Consider the following 8,434-nt stretch of genomic DNA (forward strand, 5'->3'; position numbering starts at 1 on the left):
AACCTTAGAGCTGCCTTGCATACTGGGCATGGGAACTTCCCATGAACGCACCACGCGCTGAATATCCCATATGCCAAGAAGTCATGCATGGAGTACTGGTACCAAACACGCATTTTGAAGTTTCTCTTTGTAGCCCGATCGTATGTCCATACCCCGTCCTCCCAAGCAAGGATCAATTCATCAATAAGAGGCTCCATGTACACACCCATGTTATTCCCGGATGTCCAGGAATTATCAATGACAAAAAGATGTTCTGTCATTGAAGGAGGACGCCGGGGGGAGATTGAGGGGGATAACGAAGATGGGCCAACAAGTGTACGGAGCAGACATCTGACCATAAGGATTGAACCCATCTGTTGCCAGCGCAACACGTACATTACGAGCCTCTTCAGCTTTGTCATTATGAATGCGATCAAAGTGGGTCCATGCTTTACCATCGGAGGGATGTACCATCTTGTCTGGATTGTATCGTTTGCCCTCTTTGTGCCATCTCATCTGTTTCGCGGATTCCTCGGTCATATATAGACGTTGCATCCTCGGTAAGAACGGAAGGTACCGAAGGACTTTCAACGGGATAGAAAGCTGCCTCTTCTGGCCATCACCAGAGTCAACCTCAAGGTACCTGGAGGATTCACACTTTGGACAGTATTTTGCATCCTTGTGATCTTTCCTAAATAGGACACACCCCTTCGGACAAGCATCTATCTGGTCATACGGCATTTTAAGTGCAAAGCACTTTTTGAGACTCGTACATGCTCTTTGGTAGAATGTGGCCCTCAGGAAGCAGGCTGCCAATGAGGGCCAACATACCATCGTAGGCTTCTCGACCCAGGCTAAACTGGGACTTGAACCCCATTACACGTCCAATGGCATCTAGTTGAGAAACCGTTGTCCTATCGTGCAGGGGTTTCTGTGCTGACTCCATCATGTCGTAGAATGCCTTTGTTGTTGCATCCATCTCCTCCAACCTACGTCCTTCAACATACTGTGCTTCGTGAAAGTCATCTAACATGTCCGCTACCCCGGCATCAGCATCGAAACCCTCCAGACGTGGTCTCACTACCTCCTCTCTCATACGATGGCCTTCACCATGGTGGACCCACCGGGTATAGTTCGGCGTGAACCCATTATTCACTAGATGTTTACCCACATTCACCTTGTTTTGCCTTTTTCTGTTTGCACATTTGCTGCAGGGACACAAAGCTTTAATAGGTCTGCCACCAGCCTCGCCAAAAGCTGACTCCAAGAACTCATCCGTTTTGCACATCCATTCTTTGGTGAAATCAACCTTGCTTCTGTGGCCCGTGTACATCCACTCACGGTCATCCATCCTCTAACATATGTATCAGCGAGTAATATAAGCATCAATTGCATCTACACGGTGTTCCTACCATCTAATAGGTGAGGATAGGTCCTAATCCCACCCGGGATGCGTAGATGAGATTAGTTTTCATGATCTACTCCTATCTAAGAATGAATTTCGGCAGCACCTACCCGTTGTTCTCCAAATACATGTCCTGACAAGGAGAGTGTATCCGGAGAACAACAGGGAGGTGATACCGAAACTCTATCTCGGATAGGAGCAGACCATGAAAACTAATCCATCTACGCAGCCGCGGGCTGTCCAAAAAAACGTGGACAATTCGAAACACATACGGTTATCGATATGCAAAGATTTACATACCTCCAACCGTATGTATTTCGAACGGGAGACGCCTAACTGGGCTTCGCCACCTACAACCATGATACGGAAAGGGGGTTATACCTAAGGTGGCGGTGGAGTCAGGCTAGCGGGGCCAGGGAGGGTCGGTGCAGTGGCGAGGCGACGCGGTGCAGGCAGACCGACACCGGTGAGGAAGATGATCGGGGTCGCCTCTGCTCCTTTCTCACCTCTTTTTCCTGCAAATAAAAACAAAACGAATTAAGACATCTAAAAATTTCGGCAGCACCTCCCCTGTATAGTGAGATTCTCAAAACCTGCAATGAACCAATGACACGATGGCCGCTAAACACATATATATCAAGGGAAGCAATTACATCTACTAACACAACAACAAATGCTTCCTATGCTCGGAAAAACCCCCACAAACAAGGCCTGACAAAACTTTGGAAATTCAGCCAACAGCAGCAGTGTTGATTCAACTTTTGTATCTTTTTAATACACAAATGCTATGGTAGAAAAGAAATACATTTATGGAATCTATAGAGCAACCCCTATAACCTTTGTATAGAAACTTTATTTTTTATCATGCCTTTAAGAAGGCATAAACTGCAAATGAAAGCAGAAGTCATTATCTGCCCGAAAATCAGGACAACAAACTTAATATTTTTATATCTCGAAATCCTTATGTCAAAATATCTTGAAACTTTACCGGATTATAGATCAATCCATTATCTACAACTTTGGTATTATTCCAATTTGCATCAAAGGTCATCAGGATGCCCAAAATCATGACGAACCTTTAACTGAAACTTTTACTGATGAAACATGACAGAGAACTTCAGAAACTCATAGCTGGAGTTCTAGCCAATCAAACTATTGTTCTTTAATAATTTGGAAAGCTCAAGAAAAACACTACAACTCCCTAGTTATCAACAAAAGCTAGTTTTGATGCTAACATGGTCAGAAAACACCAAACTTCAGATTGTTCAGCATGCAGTCCAAACCTGACAGCGAACTTTGAAAATTCATAGCTCTCAAACCTGATGGGATAAAATCATGATATTTACCAATCCAGAAAGCTAATGAAAAGTACTACAAATCTCTTATAATTTCTAGAGTCCCATAATTGCCTCTATGTTTTTCTCCCAAAAACCCCTAGATCCAGTTCTGTCCAGACTTCGTCAGGGGAAAAGTTGCTTGCTTAGAAAAATCATAACTCCCAAACTACTAATTCTAAAGTCATGAAATTTCACAGGCAAACAGATCTGAAGGTCCTTACCTACAACTTCCTTATCATCAACTTGTTGAGAAAAATCATTTAGGTCAATTAAACCACAACGAACAGCAGCACTGCTCGAGCTACAGGGCAGAAGACCCTAGGTTGACATCCAAATGGTGCCCCCCCCCACAAACACTAATCCCCATGACCAAGAACCATCTAACACCTCAATTAGAAGACCTAACAGAGAGAATCGCCTCACCTTGGCTACCCCCAAAGCTAGGGCAGCGAGAAATGGTGGGGAAGAAGTCGATCTACATGGGAGATGCACCTCTTCTTACTCCTCTTGCATGTCGTGGAAGACTCTAGGTGCAGCAGTTGGCTCGGAGTTGCTCAAGGACAGAGATCGACCATGGGAAAGCTTCTCTTGTCTTGAAGTTGAAGATGACCATGGGGCTTTATCTTCCCCAACTTCGGCGAAGGTGGTGGCGCGTGGTAGAGATCCTCCGGTGAGCTTTGCAGCAGTGGGAGGGGCGTCCCTCCTCTTCCTCTTCCTCTTCCTCTTCCTCTCTTCTCCCCTTCTCCTCTCCTTTCTCCTCTCTCTTCTCTGGTTGCCAACGTGAATGAGAGATGGAGAGAGAGGGATGGCTGCTGGTGGTGTATTATGTGTGGAAGAGGTGCTGATGTGTGGGGGCATGGTGGGGTGTGTGAGAGGGGGGGCGGCTTGGGCCAGGAAAGGGCTGGTTGGGCCTTGCCCCTCTCAATTTTTTTTTGGGCGATACACCGATAGTACCGGCTGTACATCGGTACTACAGGTCTTCACAACTGAGCCAGTTTTTGACTTACCAGTAGTACCGGTACTCTACTGGTAGTACCGGCCTGAACGGTAGTACCGGAAGTTCATTGGTACTATAGGTCTTCACAGTTGTGCTGGTTTTTGGCCTAGCGGTAGTACCGGTCTTCTACCGGCAGTACCGACAAGGTCAAGTAGTACCGGTCTTCTACTGATTTGCCTAATGTCCTAGATCTGACACTGGGCAAATATGAATGTTTTTGAACTATGAATTTTTTTTTAAAATAAAAAAACACTCAAACAATATAAACTGAAAATTAACTTTGCCGAGTGTTGATAACCCAACACTAGGCAAACACTATAAAAAATAAGTTTGCCTAGTGTCTTCCATGAGACACTAGGCAAAGAGGCCAGTTTGCCTAGTGTCTAGCTGGCACACTAGGCAAACTTATTTTTTTTTTCAATTTTCATCTTTTAACTTTTTATCGAGCCTCCCTACATAAAATGAGACTACATGTTGAAAGTTGGCACAATTTTATGAAATTTTGCTATATTTCTTTAGTTTATTTAATTTCTTTGAATTTTTTCGACAAATGCAAATTTGAACTGCAAGTGTGACGAATAATGGCAATTCATGAATGCAAAAATGATATTCATGTTAGTAAGTGTTAGTTGAGGCCGTATCCAGAAACAGAACAAAAATTTCACACATCTTCACGTCGAGACATGACTACGAACTTGCGAGCAAATAGTTTTTAAATTCTATTAAATGAAAACGAAGTCTGAAATTCATGAAACTTGTCGACAAGTCAAGATATCGCATGCATGTGCCATGATAAAAATTTAAAAAGATTTTGAGCACATCGTCACGTATGATGCTTAGAAACCCTAACAAATTCATGAAACTTGTCAACAAGTCAAGATATCGCATGCGGGTGTTAGGGTTTCTAAGCATCATACGTGACGATGTGCTCGAAATCTTTTTAAATTTTTATCATGGCACCCGCATGCGATATCTTGACTTGTCGACAAGTTTCATGAATTTCAGACTCCGTTTTCATTTAATAGAAAGTTCGTGGTCATGTCTCGACGTGAAGATGTGTGAAATTTTTGGTCTGTTTCTGGATACGGCCTCAACTAACACTTACTAACATGAATATCATTTTTGCATTCATGAATTGCCATTATTCGTCACACTTGCAGTTCAAATTTGCATTTGTCGAAAAAATTCAAAGAAATTAAATAAACTAAAGAAATATAGCAAAATTTCATAAAATTGTGCCAACTTTCAACATGTTGGTCAAGGTATAGTAGGAAAGCTACAGAAAAAATTGGAAGCTAAAATCAAAAAAAGAAAAAATATTTTGCCTAGTGTCTCTGTAAGACACTAGGCAAACTGGCCAGTTTGCCTAGTATCGTCCGGAGACACTAGGCAAAGTTCTAATTTTGCCGAGTGTTAACGGAAGACACTCGGCAAAATGGTAACGACGGTTGCCCTCCGACAGCCTTTGCCGAGTGTGATGGTATGCCTAGTATTGACACTATGCAAAATGGTCATTTACCGAGTGGATTTCTTTGCCTAGTGTCGACACTCGGCAAATCGTTATTTTGCCTAGTGCCTTTATTTTGCCGAGTGCTCCGGGGTCTAACACTCGGCAAACAAGCTCTTTGCCTAGTGTCCGACGATTGGCACTAGGCAAACCATTAAACACTAGGCAAATCTTGGTTTTCCAGTAGTGTTGGGTAAATTGGACAGTACTGTTGCTGGGATGCTGCGAAGGTGTTGTTCACCTCCCTAGGCGGTTGATGCGGCGAAGGAGGCAGGTTAGCTTTGCTTTTGATCCTTTTTTGGGTTTCTTTGGCATCTGGGCAATCCCTGGTTATGTGCCCTTTGTTCTCTCCATGGAAAAAACAGTACTGCCTTTGCTGCCTTTGGTTTTGGTTGTTGTTCCAGTTTCTTCCTTGGCTATTTCTCCTACCTTCGGATTGTCTCTGGGGCACATTGTTTCGGCCCGCCTTTGGCGATTGTTGCCCCTGCTGGCTATTACCTTGCTCTATGCTGAAAACTTGCTGGCTCTGCACTTGCTGGGCTAGCGACTGACCTTGACTTCTGTTGCCCTTTTGGGTGTTTCTGTTACTACCCTGGAACTGCTTGCTTTGGTTCTGCTCTTCCAGTCTTCTGCGGAGGTCGTTGTCAGATCTGCAAAACTAATTAGCAGTGAATACTAACAAATAGGAGAGATCACGGCCAAATTTTACAATATTTCAGCTGCCCCTAAACTTACATTTAAAAATTTATGAGTAGTAGCAAATATAGTGGTGAAAGTAGCTAGTATCCTTTTTTTTGTTATTTTTACATCCATAAATGTTCTTTTTAAATGTATCAAGTAAAAGTTTCATTGGATGAAGTTTTTTGTGTGCCATGGATTGATCGAATCGCTTGTACTAACCGCATTTATGCATTCTTTTTACTAACTGATCAGAGAATAAGAAATTACGGACCCGCTTCACGTTGTCAAGGTAACGGTGATCTGAAGGGCTCTGATGCACAATCTCAAACTGTGGGAACTGAAATGGCTTATCATAACCTGCAGTGGTATGTGCTTCCATCTTGTCCTCCCTGGTACAGGCACCGCCGTCGCCACCACCTCCATTGATGCCTGCCTCCGCAGTGGAGGTATTCTTCACATCACCAACCACGTGTGTGGACACATTGAGGCTCTCCGCGGCTGTAAGTTCTGTTCTTGAGGCTTCTGGTTCCATGAAACCACTTTTCAGATACATCCTGCCTTGTGCAAACACTTTACCAGCTAGTCGGATTACTGCCTGGACGATAACTCCGATCCGATTCATCCTCGTCACCGATATATGTACTACCATTGTCTTCGCTATCACTCTCACTGCCAGAACTGTCATCACTCTCGCTTCCAGAATCGTCGCCACTGCCGATGCCTGAATTGTCATCATCTTCGCCGTTGATGTTGTTGTCCCTGAAATCAAAACAATTGTCTCATATTGTTTCATGATCAACGCGTGGATCCTGATTGCATTGGGAATATATAGAAATTGGTGGATCACGATCGATCACGACACATACATGATTAGCGACGTTCTCTTGTGCCTCGTCAATGGCGTTGTTCTTATCTCCGTCTTCATCTACCCACACACCTAATTCATGAAGGAGATGATCAATACTTCGCTCCATGATGATGGTTACCTCACGAAATAGCGCCTGTTTGCGTTCATATTAGGTTGTTTGAAAGCCCTACCCCAAAATGTAACACGAGACAACGTACACAACCTAACTCTCAAAAACAGAGAAATTACTCCGTCTTAGGCCTTTTTTGGATGCACATTTATCTACTCTCATCCATGTGTGTTGAAGAACTAAATTCCACCCCATCGTACTCCAACACAAATGGATTGAGGTGTACATACATCTCCATCCAAACAACGCCTTAAAATAGTTAAGTTGTTTTGCCTCGTGTGCCTCATATGTACCGTGTGGGTGTTTTGCCTGGTTTTGAAAGTTAAGATGCTTCGTACACAATTGCACATGACGTGCCTACCTTGGACGTGTTGCCGTCACCCCACTTGACGTAGATATACTGTGCGTCGTCACAGTCACAGTAGACGTATTGCCCCATCCATGAAAGGTCACTAGTAGTAGTACTAGTAGACGACGGCGAGTCTGTCGACGGAAGCTGCCGGCGGCGGACGACGATATCTCCATAGTGGACATCGCAAGAGAACCAGCTGACATCGTACGCGCTCAACGTCTCCTCCTCGTCAGACTCCCACGACACGCGCACGGTCTGGTCCTTGTAGTCGTAGCCTCTCACCACGCCGACACGCTCATCCTCCTCCTCCTCCGGCGGCTCCGTCGTCGCTGTCGTCCTCCTGACGACGTGCTGCCCCGGGAACAGGTCGTTGTTGGTCCCTCCGTACCAAACCACCAGCGACGTCGATGGCACGCCGCGCTGCCGCGCGCCGTCCTGCCACAGCACGTCCACCGTCGTGCGAGTGCTGGCCACGGCCAACGGCCGACGATCCATGTCGTCGTCTAATGACCGGTGCCTCCGACCTGGTCGCCGCTGCCTCCACAGCGGCCGCCTCCAGCAGCGACGACGACGCGACCCAGTAAACGAGCACGCACGTCGTCTCCACCCTGCACACGGTGCCCTCGCCATGGTTGGGCTTCCAGTAGCCCTTGAGCCACCCGGACGCCCTGAGTATGAAGGGCGGTCCACCGACGCGCTGCCCCAGGTAGAAATCCTTGTTCGTCGAGGCGTCGAGCCGTCCTTGTTAGGCCCTGGTCTGCCTTTCCAGAGCACCACCCCGCAGTGGTCGGCCACCGACGGGTTCAGAAGCGTGACAGTGTCTCCTCGGCAGATAATCTGCCCAATTGCGTCCTCCATTGTTGGCAGGAGTCGGTGGTCTGTGCCTGCTTGTTTTTTTGATGGATCAATCCAATTTCTTGTTTAGGTTTTATATTAATTAATAAATAGGGTTTTAATTTGTAGTGGCTTTACGTACGTGGTTATTTGGGAGAATCGCATTGTTGTACGGAAACAATACGGAGTAGCTATTGGAAGCCGTGTAAGGTCTCCTCTGCAACACAAATACAAGCCATAATGGTTTTTTTATTATTATTTTTTGCTTGTAAATAATATTATGGAATCTTTCGGTTCAAATGTCGTATCCTAATGTCCCACACACACACCAGTACATCATTGTTTATTGTCAATAGTCTTATTTA

The 8,434-nt window shown here is 45.2% G+C and overlaps 1 pseudogene; it reads right to left on the reverse strand.

Annotated features, from left to right (window-relative positions):
* Positions 1 to 152: 152 nt before the first annotated feature.
* Positions 153 to 1,330, reverse strand: LOC136534422 (uncharacterized; annotated as a pseudogene).
* Positions 1,331 to 8,434: the final 7,104 nt, after the last annotated feature.

Source organism: Miscanthus floridulus, unplaced genomic scaffold (genome assembly GCF_019320115.1).
Source record: "Miscanthus floridulus cultivar M001 unplaced genomic scaffold, ASM1932011v1 os_1930, whole genome shotgun sequence".
Classification (NCBI taxonomy): domain Eukaryota; kingdom Viridiplantae; phylum Streptophyta; class Magnoliopsida; order Poales; family Poaceae; genus Miscanthus; species Miscanthus floridulus.